Source organism: Bactrocera dorsalis, chromosome 3 (genome assembly GCF_023373825.1).
Source record: "Bactrocera dorsalis isolate Fly_Bdor chromosome 3, ASM2337382v1, whole genome shotgun sequence".
Lineage (NCBI taxonomy): Eukaryota > Metazoa > Arthropoda > Insecta > Diptera > Tephritidae > Bactrocera > Bactrocera dorsalis.
In genome coordinates, this window is record NC_064305.1 from 12,253,615 (window position 1) to 12,271,376 (window position 17,762).

At 40.0% G+C, this 17,762-nt stretch overlaps 1 protein-coding gene across 3 annotated transcripts in view; it reads left to right on the plus strand.

The window, feature by feature from the left end:
* LOC105226691 (tyrosine-protein kinase receptor) overlaps positions 1 to 17,762 on the plus strand; it is a 44,494-nt gene that overhangs the window by 10,374 nt on the left and 16,358 nt on the right. The window contains exon 1 of one of the 3 annotated variants that reach the window (XM_011205696.3): positions 1,975 to 2,216. The exons of 1 other annotated variant lie outside the window; for it this stretch is intronic. The gene's annotated coding sequence lies outside the window, so the exon portion shown is untranslated. Of the gene's footprint in view, positions 1 to 1,974; positions 2,217 to 2,437; positions 3,153 to 17,762 lie in introns of those variants that run through there. One more of the 3 variants, XM_049451674.1, reaches the window with a different exon arrangement.

Genomic DNA, 17,762 nt, shown 5'->3' on the forward strand with positions numbered 1-17,762 from the left:
CGCCTCAGAAAATTCGTGTTAGTAAAAGGTGAGCCAATAACTCGATGCCAGTTACAAAATCGTGGGCATTCCTGGCCGCAAGGAGCGCAGGAACCGTCCTACATTGAGTCCATTTTGTAAACCTTACCCTGAAGTAATGCGAATGCGGTTCCGGGGAAAGCGAAAAATCCATGGTAAAAGAAGAACTGGTTTCATCCGTATACCACTTATGTAGGATATCAAATCCCTATATGGTGTGAAGGGATTTCAAACAGTCCTTACGGCCTATAAACAAACACCAAAACTAGTGATTTATTTGAAATTCACTTTAGCAACTCTTTATACTTTGAAAAGAGTATATAAAGATTGACACGAAGTTTACAACAGCCAATAGGAAACGTTGCAGACCCTATAATATATATATGTATATATATGATCAGCGTGACAAACTGCATTAATTTAACCATGTCCTTCAGTCCGTCTGCCTGTACATACGCGAACTAGTCACTTAGTTCTTGAGTTATCGCTCTGAAATTTTGCAAAACTACTTTTTGCTTCAAGTAGCTGCTCATAAGTCGAAATTTCTGATATCGGACTGCTATAGCATATAGCTGTCATACAAACTGTACAATCAAAATTAAGTTCTTGTATGAAAAACTTTTTTATCTGACGAGATATCTTGACAAAACTTGGCAAGGATTATTATCTTAGGCAATGGTACGATATGTGTAGAAAATATTTAGATCGGACTGCTATAGCATATAGCTGTCATACAAACTGTACAATCAAAATTAAGTTCTTGTATGAAAAACTTTTTTATCTGACGAGATATCTTGACATAAATAGGCATGAATTATTGTCTCAAACAATGCTACGATATGTGTAGAAACTATTCAGATCGGACTGCTATAGCATATAGCTGCCATACAAACTGAACGATCAAAATTTGGTGCTTATATGAAGAACTTTTTTATCTGACGAGATATCTTGACAAAACTTGGCAAGGATTATTATCTTAGGCAATGGTACGATATGTGTAGAAAATATTTAGATCGGGCTGCTATAACATATAGCTGTCATACAAACTGAACGATCAAAATTTTTAATTTTAATTTGACAAGATATTCTTACAAAATTTGACATGAATTATTTGGTAAGGCAACTCTAAAATATCTGAAGAGAACTTCCAGATCGAACCACTATTTCATCTCGCAAGCAGCAGCAGTTGTTTTGTCTTATTTAAAAGTGAACCTGTGTCGGATATTGCTTTAGAAATGATGCTAACTCCTCAGTATAACACAGATCACAAAAATTCAACATTGCAACTTAAACTCAAACTTTCGACACAGTCCACGCCAAAAATCTCATTAACAACTGCATATGAGTCTGTACTTTCGCAAAACTACGCGTCAACACTGCTGTACTTCATGTGGCATGCGATAATTTCCGTTAATTTGCTGTCCATTAGTTTAGTGCAGGAAAGTTGTCACTTTACAGCAAATAGCTTTGCTAGCAGAAAATGCAATGAAAGCAGCAAATATTGGAAACAAGGCGCTGCAATCAATGAAAATATAATACAATTGACGCTGGCGACGCGGCAGCAGACCGCAGAGCGACTGACACTGAGGCGTAGAGAGTTTAAAGTGACGCTAGCATTAATGAGCACGCTGCCAGCGGCACAGTTGCTGCGATTTTCAAACACAGTTATGCCGCTTAGCGCTCACTGACAGGCAACTGCAGCGCTGCCGTTGGTTAATATTTATATCAAGCTTTCGCCGGCGCCGCCTTACACCACCGCAACGCCAACCGCTGCTGCCAAATATAATTTCGAACTCAGCGCGCACAGCACAATTCGTGTTAGCCGAGTCGGAAAAAAGGCAGGCATCGGTTGCCAGCGACCAAACACATACGAACATATGTAGTTATGTGTAAGGGTATATGTGTGTGGCGTGTGTTCGTCGTGCCAAGCGCCGCGCAGCACAGCATCCTTGCTCGCTGCAGTCAGTCTCATTGTGGAACGCGTCCGATGCGCAGTTACTAAACGAAATTGTTCGCATAATCAGCGCGTTTGCTAGCAAAGCTAGAAAATACAAATTGCAGAAAGTAGAGAATTTTTCTTCATCTTTTTTTTTATTGGGATGGTTGGAAAAAATTTGTGAAAAATCTGAAATTTCCGTGCGTTTTTGAAGCGTGTGCAAAAGTTGCTCCAGAAAAATGTGAATGCGAAAGTGCAAAAAGTAAGTGTTGCAAGGAAAAAATGCGCTGCAAAATTACGAAAATTGTAATTTGTGAAAATTTGTTTCATATGAAAGCATATGTGTATGTGTGTGTGTAAGCGAAATTCTGGCTAAAAAGCTGTGCTTTGCCAAATGAAAAAAATATATACATACATACATATCGAATTGTGTGCAAATTTTTGTGTGTGTGTTGGGTGCCGTTAGCGCTAGCAAGTGAAAAATTAAAAGAATATATACAAATACACAACAACAACAGCAAATAATATATTTTTCACAACTAATGCTGGTATTTTTTCCTGCGCCGCCACAACTTTTCCAACATACCAAACGGGATATAGGCATAACAGCAACGAGAAAAGTATAACTGACTGTATATATGTATGCGTAAATATGTGTATATACATATGTATGTACTTACGTATATACAATATATTTGCAACATGCTTAGGGCTGACTCCAAATGAGTAGAGAAAAGTACGTTGCGTGGCAGCGAAAACGGTTAGCTACTGCGACAACAACAACAGCCGTAGAAGACGCTACTGCTAAAACAACAACAACAGTCATAGCAATCGCTACTGCTCAAACAACAACAACAGCTGTAACACTCGTCACTGTTCGCTGAAAGCTGAAGGCACAGCTAACAAAAACTCCAACGCCGTCGCTTAAGCCGCTGTACAGCTTCAGCTTCAACAACATAAACACCAAAAACAACAATTGGCGCTACAAAACAAACACCAATTGCAGCAGCACAGCAACTTGGTGGTAACTCAAATGGTAGCCGTATCATTGACAGCGCCGCAGCTAAAAGTCGCGCCAACTCTGCTTGCCACTCACAACTCTCAACAGCCAGCGTCCGACAGCACAGTGTGTCTCTGCAGAGTTTACGCATACATAATTGATGCGTACACATAGACACGCACGCTCGCCTAAAAGCATGTATGTATGTATTAATAAGCATAAGTCTCTGCATGTATGTGTGTGTGCGTTGGCTTTCAGAGCCGCATTGTATTGTGCGCTCCTGATTGCGTATACGTAGCGTAGTCCACCGTCGCTGTCGCTGTGCCGTTGGCCACTGGCATATCATAGCAGCTCGAGCTCGGTTCGGCTACTTATGTGTGCTGGCTCGTTTCGTAAAAAATCTAATTTTGCTGCTCGTTTTCTAATTTCTCTGCTCGTCCAACTCGCTCGTCTGCTCGCCAGCAGCTTGCCAGCCTATCTATTTTATTCGGCAGTGAGCATCCTCTTTCGATTTTTTCTATGCTTCTTTGGCTTCCTTTTATCGTTTTTCGTCGATTTTTTTTTGTTGCTGCTTCGCTTTTGATTTCGGTTTGTTGGCGTCGTGGCGGCATTGTTTTTGCTTTTATTTTCATTGTTTCTTTCTATACATTTTATTATTGTTATTGTTGGTTGCAAGGGTTCATTTTTGATTTGATAGCGTTCTTTTCGTCGTTTTTCGTTTCGAAATCGTGTGTTTAGTTTGTTTCGTGTGCAGCACTGCCCTTTTAGCGGAAAAATGTACACATGAGATCTTTTTTATTTTTGTTTTTAGTAGAAAATATTTGAGGTTTACCTATGCTTTAGTCAGCACTTTTTGGAACCTGCTGTTCTTCCCATCAAATATCTCGATATTTTAACAGTTATATATATTCTTTGTATCAGCCAAGTTTATTTTCTAGAGATTCTACAATTTCTATTTCTATTTTCTTATTCGAAAGGAGAGTCTTTGGCATTTATTTTTTGAAGATTATCTCTATCAAATGTTGGTCGCGGCTACGTCTCAGACAGTCCATTCGTTGAGTCCATTTTGCGATGAATCGTTCGATCATTTCGACTGGTAACTGGCGTATGACACTCGTGATGTTTTGCTCCAAGGCCTGCCTGAAACGAAGCGGGATTTACCGCATAGACTTTTGACTTAACATACCCCATAGGAAAAAGTCTAAGAAATCTAACCTAAAATCACATGATATAAGTGGAAAATTATTTTCCTATCGAACCAAAGCGTTGCGCTGCACAGTCTCTCAAATTCTTTGCACAGCAAGAGGAATATCTCAATATTTGAGCATGAACTTAGTTCTTAGCTCTCCTCTGGAGTTCACCATGATTGCTTTTAAAAGCAAGTATATGGTGTTCACACTTTAACGGCCTCTTAATCAACCGCCTAGCAGAAAACATATTAAACTCTTATTTTTTGCCTATAGAGCAACTGGAAGTATAAGTAATTCTATCTTTTCATTGACTGGCTGGTATAGTGCGACAAGCGGTTCTACGACAGGGAGCCTGAAACTCCAGAGAACAACTCTTAATTGACTGCATAGCAGCCTGCAGCCGCGGCATAAAGGCCCTGGAATCCACGTTTCCAAATAGGAATCACATCGCCTCACTAGCACCTAACAGTATATTGGACTTTAACAGGGGCTTTATTTTGGGCCTGATGAGTCTTTGTGATTTAAGAGAGGGCATAACCGATCTAAGTTCGCGGTGCTATCTTGGTCTATCTATATTTTCTTAGTGCGGTTTCCAAGCTTAATTCTATGTCAAAGACAGATATTGTTATAGATAAAATGGGGAACGAACTGTTATACTCAATGATAATCAATTGGCACTTCATACAACCTTGTTCATTTGAATCAAATCAACAGTGGCACTGTAGTACAAAAGAATGCCTTACATGGTTGTCACTAAAAAAATAACCTACTAACATGAGTCCCTAGGCATAGAGGTATCAATATAGAAAAAGCAAGCCGATTTCCGACCGAAAAAATCAGCGGCAAGCAGTCTGATGGGACCGGTTCCGTACGAGAGTAGCTACGGACTGAAGGAAGGGCCAATTGCAAACGTCACTGGCAACAAGTACCTGCACTTTGACAGGCCAGGCTATTTCTGGAAGAGTTCAATACTCTGCTTCCCACTAATCAGTCTTCCCAGAAACAAACTAAGGCAGCTTGTGAGTTACAGGTCACTTCAGACTGCGATGTCATCCTCATAAATTAGGGCACTGCCGCTTCTGTACCCAAAAAGTAGAGACACCAGAACACATTTTCTGGATTGCACCGTGATGGCCAGAAGAAGAAGTCGGGCTATGATTAATTAAATCTGGTGAGAGAATATACGTATATTACAGCCATTAATCCAGGAACTTTACTAAGCCGCTTTAATTTGACTGGGTTAAACGGTGTGTTGTGGTAGCAGAAGAGGGCTTAACAGACCAAAGATCGCTGTAGTGTTTTACTGCAAATATTGGACAATCTATGAGATTCTTTAGTTACATTAATAGTAAAGTATCTTAATATGATTCTGAGAGCATCTTTCTCTAATAATCATTCACTCATCAGATGATGTAATTCTCCATACCTCTGCACCATATATAATAATAGACTGAAACAATGACCAAGACCAAATGTTCGTCGACAGAGGACTTTACTTCCTAATTGCCTACTCAGTCCAAAGCAGCACCTGTTGGAAGGGCTGATATTGTTGTTGGCGTTGATGCTGGTTTTGAGATAGGCAAAATTATCTAAGACTTCAAAGTTATGATTGTCAAAAGTAACATGTGAGTCATTGTTTTTACCAGCAATAGGTTGAAGAAGTCACACGGTAGGTAGTCCTTGTCTAAAACCTCGCTTGGTAACGAAGGGCTCGGAGAAGTCCTTTCCGAACCTGACAAAGTTTTTAGTGTTGCTCAACCTCAGCTTACAAAGCTGTGCGGGGATAGCAAGCTCGCACATAGCAGCATAGAGCCTTTAAATCGACGAAGAGGTAGGCTGAATCGTCTTGCTTTCCCGGGTCTTTTCCAAGATTTGGCGCATGGTGAAAATCCGGTCGATTGTAGATTTTTCAGGTCTTAGACCATACTGATAAGGTTGTTGACGGTGGTCATTCATCGTTCAGTTAATCTTTTTCTTTAATATAATTTCACACAGTACGCGCAATAGAATCTTACATGCGTCCGACCATATTCTACAAAGAATCTGATCCATGATCATCAGTTCTTCGGCACCGTATTTGAATAACTCGGCCGGTAATCCATAGTCCCCTGTCGCTTTGTTGTTCTTCAGGCGGGTAATTGCTATTCGAACCTCCTCATAGTCGGGCAAAGAAACATCTTTTACCTCGTCATAGATTAGGGAATCGGATTCGCCATCTCTAGATTTTGCACTTTCACAGCCGTTCAGCACGCTGGAGAAGTGTTCCCTCCATAACATCAGTATGCTCTGAACATAAGCCACTAGATCTTCACTTTGCGTCTTACAAGAGTAAGCTCCGGTTTAGAAACCTGCCGTTAGTCGCCTAAAATCAAAAAAAAAATCTGAGCTTCAGTCTCATTCAAACAGTATCACCCAGGAAGCACCCTGTTTTGAAGGCTACATATTTTCTTAATTTCAATTTCCAATAAACATACATGCACCGGTATACATACCTCATCACGTGAAATAAAGTATTTTTAGCAATCTCCCAAATGCCTACACCAAAAATTTTCAATTTCTCTCTGTCACCGACATCAAAACAATATCCCTCTTAGCCATTACATATTTAATGGAGCAAATGAAGCAAGCAATGCGCTTGTATGCAACTGCAATACGCCAAATACCAAATGGTCAAGGACTATATACACACACCGAAGCATACATATGTACATATATACATTCAAACACACATACATATATCTCCACAGTATTATATGCGGATGCAATGTACTCACTCAAAGCATGAGAAACGGCACTGTGATGCAACAATGCGCTACTGTACTTAGGCATAATGTATATACATAGATACATACATACATACATATAAATGAAGGCAATCGTATATTTGTTAAGCCTCATAAAATGCAGGCCGAACGGATATTTATTTTTCATAAGAAGGAAATTTTCCATTTCCTGTGCTGCATTGATTTTTGTCTCATCGGCGAGTAGTAAATTGAAAATGCTGTCCAGCTCGTGTTACATATATATATAGTGCAGGAAATCATATACTACAAAGCGATTAGGCAACTATAATTTTTTTTATTAAAAAAGGAAATTTATATTTAACAATGTTGTATACTATCACTTATCAACTTCAAGGAGTCAAGGGAGAAACGAAAAATCGTTTGTCTTTTTTGCTTGAATGCTGCTTTTGAGTAAGCTTAAAGCTCATTTCTTCTTAGTTTTAACTAAACCAAAGGCAATTCAGAATAATTCTTCTGCACACTGATAAGATCCAATCAGCTCGCTGACGGTTGGCTTCAGTCTTTTCCTCGCTACACTCGAAAAAACCTCATATGAAATGTTGAGGAGTCTTACCCTACGGAGGTTGGCGTAGATTGTGGGTCTCCCTTTTTTGGATAGGGCAGAGTACAATTTAAATTCCAATCTTCAGGTATGCTTTCGTTCGACCGGATTCTACTGAGAAGCTTAACTGCTCTTCGCCGCCATATTGGAATAACTGGGCCGGCCCCTGCGCATTTGTTGTTCTTCAGACGGGTATTAGCTATTCGAACTTTTTCTTGGTCGACCAATGTAAAGTCGGCTGTCCGCTATGATTGCAGCTTCTCGACGTCGAACCTTCCTTGTGTTTGTAGACGTGCGTTTTTCGCTGCAACAGAATAGTAGTCCGAGCCTATACCAGGACATCAAAGCGTACTCACGTCTAAATCAATGGAGACGTGTCTTCCATTTATCACAACATGATCGATCTGGCTGTTGGTTTTTCGCTCCGAAGAAAGCCAAGTAGCTTTATGAATATGCTGGAATCTAGTAGCAGAGATAAACATATTTCGGTCCCCGTCGACATCTATCTGCCTCAACCCATTTCGGCATGTTTCTTCATTTTCATCATGGAGACTGAATTTACCGACGTTGTTGTGCCAAAGGTGCCTTCCTTGCCCAAGCTGGCTGGCGTTAAAGTCACCAAGAACGGATTTAACATCGTAACGGGGCAGCTCTCATAGGTGCGCTTCAAGTGCTCAAAAAAGCAATCTTTGGTCACATCGTCCTTCTCTTCCGTCGGTGCGTGGGCGCAAATCAGCGATATGTTGAAACTTCGCTTTGATCCAGACTGTGGCTAGACGTTCATCCACCTAGTCGAATGCTAGAACTCTGGGACGGAGTCTCTCTTCCATCCCGAATTTGCGCGCCTTCATGCACCCACTGTAGTAAATGCCACAAGGACCTACTCATTTCAGTTCTTGTCGTGTCCATCACCCTTCTTGGACGGCAGTGATGTCAGCTTTTACTCTTACGAGGACTTCAACTAGCTGGTCAGCGGCACCTAGCCATTTAAGGTACCTGACACGTGCATGCCATTAAATCGTATTCCTTGATGCGTTAGCCGTGGCCGTCATCAAAAGGAGCCTTGAGCCTTTCAATTGGAGTTGTTTTTTACTTGGCGAGTCCCAAACCCAGCGCACAACCCTGCGGAAGGATGATTCGCCTTCTCACTTTAGCTCGCCTTCAAACGGATGTTCTTTGGCTACTCATAGGATATTTAGTCTTAGGCCGGAAGTCGTGAGCTGCTTGAGTCATATATAAAAGTATCGTTTCTGACCACTTCCAAGTAAATGGCGCTCAAAGAACTTTCTTCACTTGCGTGAATTTCTACACATGACTCCATCCTGCAAACTTAAAACCCACGGGTATATATATTCAGACAGTTTTGTTAACCTGTCGCAATAGTACATATTTTCTTCATTGAAGGCTCTATAACTTCGTAAAAACTCACTGCAACAGCTTGTAAATTTACTACATACTCCGTATGTGCATCTGTGCTGAATGAAATCTGTTATATGAGTTCGTATTATTCTAAAGCAACTCAGCCTACGCCGACTGTCTTCACTTTGATATGCATATACATATTTACACATATATATTTGCTCATACATATTTGCACTGCAGCATACGTTCCAATTATTGCCCGCCTCTCTTCATGCACTTTCCACACTCACCCATAATCTTACAAATTTACATACCTAACTTTATGCAAAAGCGAGTGCAATCGCATGTGTGAGTGTGTAAGTAATACGAGCAATAGTTTGAGTTGCTTTATTTGCGGCTCTGTGTCTAAGGTACTTGTACGTCTTTTGAACCTTTACTTAGGGGATCCCTAGCGATGATATGGATGCGGTAAACATTACATTGTGCATATATGTATTTTTTTACACGAGTTTGAGTTGTATATGTATAAATATTAATTCTGAAAGCTGTTGAACCAAATGTGTACATATATGTATATACATACATCTCGGGAAGGTGAGTTATATGTTTGCAAAGGACCGTCCTTGTAGAACACTGAAGATTTACTTTAGCAAGGGAGCACAGTGTAGCACCGCTAGTCACCAGAATTACTGATGATCAAAATACTGATGATTCAAAAGGTTGTATCGGTTAAATCCTGAGTATTATATATAGGAAGACATGTCTGCATAAATTACATTTTTCACTGATAGTGAGTTTAAGAGCTAAACTTTACACAAAACAACGGCATAACGGATTGCCAAACCAATATTTATCGATAATAATCATCAATGAGCTGAAGAAAGTAATAGCTCGGAAGCAGTGAGCTTTAGTCAACCCCTAGGGGTAACACCAGGTCACACATACTCCATATCCAGAAGCTTCGAGATTTCGATTGGCAGGATCTGTTAACGATAATAACTCGCTAGAAACTTCGAGAGTTCGATTAGAAGATTCTTATATTGGTACTGACTCGCAAGAAGTTTCTAGAGTTCTATGGGCGGGAGGAGTCTATACTGACTCTCTAGAAGCTTTGAGAGTTCGACTGGGAGGTTCTCATATCGATACTGACTCTTCAGAAGATTCGAGATCTCGATCAGGAGGTTCTTATATCGATACTGACTCGCCATAACCTTCAAGAGCTCGACTGGGAGGTTCTTGTATTGATACTAACTCGCCAGAAGTTTCGGGAGTTCGATTATAAGATTCTTATATCGGTACTGACTCGCAAATTGCTTCGAAAGTTCGATTGGGAGGTTCTTATACATCCACCTTATAGTGCGGACTAGGACTTAAGTCATTATTAGCTGTTCCTGTCTTTGGCGAATGATCTTGCTGGGAAAAAAATCGCTTCAAAGGAAGCTTGTGAAAGTCGTATGTCCAAATTATTTGCTAATAAGCACGAGCATCTCAGTGCAGGCATTAGAAGATTACCTTCGAATTGATCAAATGATGAATTACTTTTTAATCGAACGTATACACAATTTTTTTTTTCACTGAGGCCAGTTTATACTTACATATGTCATTTCAACTTTTATTGAAAAGCGTTATATAAGAGAACCAATGCCTAGTTTTTAAGATATCGATATGAAATTTCACACACGTCCTTTTCTCTCCACGAAGCTACTCATTTGTCGGAATCGCAGATATCGGATCACTATAGCATATAGCTGTCATACAAAGTGAACATTTGGAATCAAATGCTTATATGGGAAACTTTTTCATTTGAGAAGATATCGTCACGAGTGCTGGCATAGGTTATTTTCTAAGACTATAATACAATCTACTGAGAAGATATTCAAATTGGATTACTATAGCTTATAGCTGTCATACGAACTGAACGATTAAATACATATACTTGTATTGAAAACTTTTTTATTTGAAGAGATATCTTCACGAAATGTGATAGGAGTTAGTATTCACTGCAATGCTTCAATCTTTCAAAAAATTGTTCAGATCGGATTACTATAACATATAGCTGCGATACAAAACAAACGATCAATATCAAGATAAAGATGTTTTTATACACTTCTATGCTATAAAAATGCACCTGTGAAGGGTATTACAAGTTTTCAGCATTACAAGTTTTCAGAAGTTAACGTTTTTATTGTCTTTTTTCATTTTTTCAAAAATGTATTTATCTACCTTATGAAATTCTTAAACTTTGCTAGTATAAATTTCTTAATATGACTTCAATTGCAACAAACACACCCACCAGCTCAGTACATATTTTCATTATTTCTGCTATTTCATAGAAAAAACAAAAACTATGCAGCCTCTCAACATCCACATCCGTACTGCAGGGCGTATGAGCAACCGCGCATACAACCAATACACATGCACCGTTACTATTCAGTGTGTACTATGAACTTGCAGTTTTTCACTACAATTCTTTTTTACGTATTTCCTTTTCATTCTCCGCATTTTCTATAAATTTCATTTACATTTTCCCTCTACCAATGCAGCACAAACACACACATACATATACTCACGTGCATACTCCGTATTCATATTGCGCTCGCACAGTTGTTTGTACACTGCTGCGCTCGCTGTGTCTTCGTTGTTATTATTACTATTGCCCTTTGCGCTATTGTTTGGCCTACACCACACAATGCATGGATGTCTATGTTGTCGCGTAAAATCTTCCCTTTGTTATTGTTGCTGTTGCAGTTTTAGCAACGATTTTGCTTTCTTTTCACTGATTTTTCGCTTTGCACATTCGTGAGTCGCCGTCGTCACCGTCGTCGTCGTCATTGTCGTTATTGCCATTGCCACTGCTGGTAGTTTCGTTGTCCTTGTCGTCGTTGCTGTCATTGCTCGTTCATTTACGCCATTTTGAGTGTTGCTCGTATTAAGTTGAGCTGAGCTGGATTTTTTGGCCGCACAACTCTTGGCGTAAATGTAAGTGAAAGCCAAACGAACCGTACTACTACAACATAACCCACACACTCGCATGTGTGGCCGAATACAATGTAACTGTAGTTGACAGTCTTGCCTATGTACAGTCGTAGCGAGCTGGTAACTGGATGGACCAACGAGTGCTACGGCATCGTATGTTTACAAATATTTTCCATAAATGTGGAGTTAGACATAAGTACATATGTATATATGTATGTATACAGATTATATATGTAATCAGCGTATTTAAAACAGTAGAGAGTTCTACTTTAATAACATTTGTGTTGCGCGCATGAAAAAGGAGGCGGCAGCGATAAGATGCTAGCAGCGAAGTTGGCGTTCAGTTCGTTCTGACAGCAGCATCACTGGCATACACACACACACATAAACAAACTGATGAGCAGAGAAAAGGTTTCCAGTTAATATTTTTCGCTTACTCGAAAATTTATTTCGAATTATTCTGTTCGAAAATTATTTTCTTAATACCCGCAAGAGGGTTTACAAAGTTTACCACCTAGGAAAACTATGTTAGAAATTGTAATCCCCGACGAGTTTCCCTACTTTTTTAAAGAAAAAACTCAGAAACTTCAAATCTAATAGGGAATGTTCATTAACATTCGAAGGTGCATTATTTGGCGTTTATTTTTATTAAGATTATCTCCTTCAAAAGTTGGGCACGGCTACGTCTCAGATCGTCCATCCGATGAGTCGATGACTCGTTCGAGTATTTCGACTGGTAACGGACGAATGACCCGCGTGACGTTTCGCTCTAAGGCCTGGCTAGAAGCGGGGTTGTCCACATAGACTTTAGGCTTTACATATCCACACAGAAAAAAGTCGAAAGGTGTGTTTTAACACGATCTTGGCGGCCTATTGACCGGCCCAAAACGTAAAATTATCTGCTCACTGAAGTGTTCCCGCAATAAATGCATCGGCGGATGCAATGTCTGAGAAGTGGCGCCGTCTTGTTGAAACAAAATGTCGCCGAGATTACGAGCTTCAATTTCAAGCATCATATGGTCGGCTATTATGGTGCTGTAATGGTCGCCATTGATGGTTACGTTCTCACCAACATCAGTTTTGAAGAAATATGGACCGATGATTCCATAAACTACACCAAAGCAATATTTTTTCTGAATGCAAGGGCTGCTCTTGAATCTTTTCAGATTGCTCTTTGTCCCAAATGCATCCATTTTGCTTACTTACATACCTACTAAGCCAGAAATGGGCCTTAACGCTGAACAAAATTTGGCAGGAAACGGTGAATTTTCTTGTAACTTTTCAAGAGCCCATAGAGCGATGTGGGAAGGTCGAGCGGCTTCAGTTCTTGCACAATCTGTATTATTTACGCTTTCAATTTAAGGTCTCGACGTAAAATTCGCCAAATTGTGCCATACATCAATCCGAGTTGCTGAGAACGGCACCGAAGCGACTCTCCCCCGTCTTCGTACAACACTTTCAGCTACGACCTTGCCACGCAAGGGTTGACACAAGTCCTTATGGGAGCTTATGTTCAGAGCCAGGTTCGGGCACGAATCAGGTGTTCGTCTCAACTGAACCTGTACGGCCAAAGAAATTATGACGACGTGCATTGAACGTACTTGAAGACCTGCCATGGTTTTAACGAGACGGAGGTGAGGGCAGTGTTAGCCTGCCGGCCATTTCGGTAAGATGTCACTCTTATATACTGAGGTGACAGAATACTACCCTCCCCAGCCCTTTGTCGATCTGATCCGTTTCGGTTTTCCAGTACACCATAATCAAAATCTTACTGTCTTCAATTCTGATGGGATCTTGCTCAGGGTTTTTCGTCGTCTTATGTGCACATTTGGTGCTGGTCGCTGTATCCTTCGTCGCTTTGTTGCCTCCCCCTCGTGGGTAGGTTCTCCCTCGGTGCAGCTCCGGTGGGGGTTGTGGCCGCTTCTTTAAAGGCGGCATCTTCTCGCCTCTTCGCGGAAGGTTCATTGGGCGCGTGACGCGTGTTGAGCCAAGCCCTCCTCTCCTGCAGCTCTTGGTTAGGGGCTGCGTATTACTATTTGCAGTTAACTTACTTAGCATTGGCCGTCCAGTATCCGCCAGCTGTGACCCCGGTAGTAGCCTGAGCTCAGCTATACCCAGCTCAGCCTTAAGCTTAGGATTATGTTGACTATAAGTTGAGCAAAGCATTCTTTACAGAACGTAAATTTTCGTAAGTTGAACGATTTGTAAACGTTGTTCAACGGGGTATTAAAGTCTAGAGCACAGAGCTATACGTCCTTGAAGTAGAGAGGAAAAAGAGAACGTATCTTCGTGCTGTTATCTCAAAATGCTTCAAAATTTAAAAAAGAAGTTCATAAAATGTGTTCATATAATAAAAAAACAACATCATTCAGTCCATAACTAATTGTGTACTTATACACCTCACAATGCCGCATCGCCAACGCTAACAGCAACGTCAGCGCCAACGTTAACGTCAAATGTTAAAAGTGAAATTTCAGCGACGCCCCACAATAAGTAGCAGCGCCTACCCTAACTCCAACTGGAGTGTGTATTTTTACGCAAGCAAAGACAACAGCAAACATTTGGGCGCGAGCTGGTTCGATAGTACGAGCATCCTGCAAATGCAGTTTGCCTTTTTCGACACTGACTGTGTGTAACCTAAAATTTTCTGCAAACGAGATGTGAAATTTCCGCTCATTGTTTTGTTGGGAATCGGCGAAACTGCGGCCAATACCCAAACATCCTGTCAACTTTACGTCGACGCGCTCAACAACGCGTTGCCGAACAATACAACTCTCTCTCTTACAGCACAACGCGCTTCGTCTATACGCCAAAACTGCGGCTGTTGCCTCCACTCATCGTCGTCTTCTTCTACTGCTGCTTCTTCTTCTTCTTCTTTTTCTCCAGCATCTCTCGAGCTTGCGCTCGCTGCCTGCCTCCAATGCTGCGCTGCGGCTGCTGCTGCTGCCTGCTTCCTGCTGTTGTGTCCAAAAACAGCTTCCAATTTTCTGACTGCTTTTCGTCGTTTGGCCGAGTAGCGAGCAAAAAAAAAAACAAGCACAGCACTTGCTTGCGAATTATTTCTGCGCAGAAGAAGCCAGCAAGCAAGCAATCTTTTCCAAACGCTCCGACACGAAAATGTATTTCATTAATTCTTTGCTAATTAAAGTTGTGATAATTTGCAAATTAAAAGAGAAAATGTGAAAATCTATGCAATTCTGTGAAATTGCTTGAAGTTTGTGAAACTGTAATTGTAATTTGTGCTAGAAAACGCTGTGACGGTTTGCTGAAAAATTGTGCAATATGGCCACCAGCCGAACGTGTGCGTGCGGAGAAAAAGTTTGCAAGAAATCGAGGCTCCCAAATTCAGGCAGCGAAAATCCATGAAACAGCGCAACAAAACGAAGCAACGCAAATCGAAGTGAAAATTTATTTGGAGTGAAGTGGAGTGCTGCATAAATTGTTCGGATTTTTTGTGGAAAACGAAAGTGATGATTTCGCATAACAAAGCGTGAAATTTAATGAAAATGAAAGTTTTCAAATGCGAATTTAGTTCAGCTACGAAATAAGTTAGCTAGAAGTGCTCACAAAAGTGCAAGTAAAGGAAAATTAAAATATTTGCGAGACACAATTTTCTAATGGAAAAAGGCAGCAAGCAGCCGTGCCGTGCAATGTGAAATTGAATTTTATAGCAAAAGTAAAGTTTAGCAGACGAAATGCCAATTCTATTATAATAACTACTTGCTCTTGCTTATAAGCAATCAATCTGCGCCTAAAACATTCAAAGTTTAGCAGCCAGTTCTAATGCCTCATGCAAGCGCTTGTACGAGTATGAAGGAAAATCAATGAACGCCAAAAACATTTTGTGTCGAAAATGTGAAAATATATAAAAATTATGCAAAAGAATGTACCAAAAAGAAGCATTTCTAATACTCCGAAACGCTGCAACACAAAGACAATGCAGCAGCAGAGAGCTTTTTTACGGGTCATCCATAAAAGCGCTACAAAATTGTGAATAATTTTTAATATTTTTCTCTAAATTTCAAAGTTCCAAATTTACTAATTATTTTTCGGAGAGTCTCTACCGAAAACGGAAACGATAAAGCGTAAAAATGTTGCAGTAAAATTTTCAAATTAGTAAGCATTCTCCAGCGTAAAGGCAAAAAAATTTGCCAGCAAAATTTTACTTTCTTCGTTTCAGTAACGCCTATTTTCGTTAGAAGCTTTCATATTTCATACAAAAATAAATTACATACAGGTATTCTTCACTGGCAGTTCCATATTAATGTAGTCGAAAAAGTCTTTTCGTATAATTAATCAAACTTCAACTTATTTTTTTTTTATATTTATATTGATCTTTATTGAATCAATTATGTACCATTTTGGTCGACCACTTTTTTCCATTTTTCCGCAAAAGACATTCCATCAGTGTAATACTTTTCTGGTTTCTCGTCGAAAAATTGCGACAAGTAATTTTCACAAATTTCTTTTGAAGCCAACTTAATTCCATTTAGGGAATTCTGCATTGACCGTAACAAATGGTAATCCGATGATTCAAGGTCAAGACTATATGGTGGGTGCATCAAAACTTCTCAGCCACGCTCTCACAGTTTTTGCCGAGTCATCAATGATGTGTGTGGGCTAGCGCTATACTGATGGAATATGTAGTCCTTTTTGTTGAACAGTTCTGGCAGTTTTTTCGATTGCTTGCTTTAATCTCATCAGTTGTTGACAGTAAAATGTAAAATCAATCATTCGACCACGCTGAAGCAGCTCATAGTAAATGTTTCCTTTCCAATCCCGCCAAACACTTAGCACAACCTTTCGAAGCGTCAATCGTGGCTTTGCGGCTATTTGTTGAGCTTCACCCCGCTTGGACCATGATCTTATTCGCACATTATTGTCGTATTGGGTACACTTCTCGTCTCCTATCACCATTCGCTTCAAAAATGGTCCGATTTTATTTCGTTTCAGCAAAGAATCACAGATGTCTATTAAATTTTTTCACAGACAATTCATGCGGTACCCAAACATCGAGCTTCTTTTTGTAGTCAGCCTTTTGTAAAGGGTTCAAAACCATTTGATGATGAATGTTTAGTTCCTTAGCGATGTCATGGATGCTTATACGAGTATGACGGTCCTGGTCAAACCGAAACTTAACAATAATAATAACTAAAATACCCTGTTTAGAGTATAATCAGAGCATTGGGTATTAAAAAGCCCAGAAATAAATTAATTTACGCGGAAATTTGCAAAATTTTTAGATTTTATTTTGATCAAAAGTTAAAGAGTAATGATTTCATAAAAGTAGCTGAAGAGTTCTTAAATTTTCTCAGCGTCTAGTCTAGATAGCGTAGTAAACCAATACATAAAAACTGCTGGACAAGTTTTGCCCCAAAACGACTCGGGAGTATAATCCGATGATCTGGACATTTCTCGGCTAGCAAAATAATTACAAGCAGAAGGCTCAGTGCCTAGAGAAGGCTTGCGAAACTCTTTTGAATAATTACGAGGGGATACATAAAGCAACAATATATAGTACACGGATAGCCAGGTGACACTCCTGGCCTTGTCGTCGCCCGTGACTAATTCCAGTATAGTTCTTAACTGCAAGAAGGCACTGTGCTTACTAGAAGACAAGCTCAACCTAGACTTGATCTTGGTTCCCGGCCACAGGAACATTTTCGGCAACAAAAAAGCAGACGAGTTGGCAAAGGCAGTAGCTTTTCGAAACGAATCCGAGGCGGAGTTAATACCAAACCCGCTAGCATCGATCAGGAGAGAGCTCAGTATATAATTTCAACAAATATAAGGACTGCGTCGAATAAAATTGTCCGTTACATTTTTTTCCATACCGTGCATATAAAAATTTTAAATAAACAAATTTTTATCTTAGTAGCTCTGAAATAAATGTCAAAGAATATTATGTATCCGTTAGAGTCAATAAAAATTTATT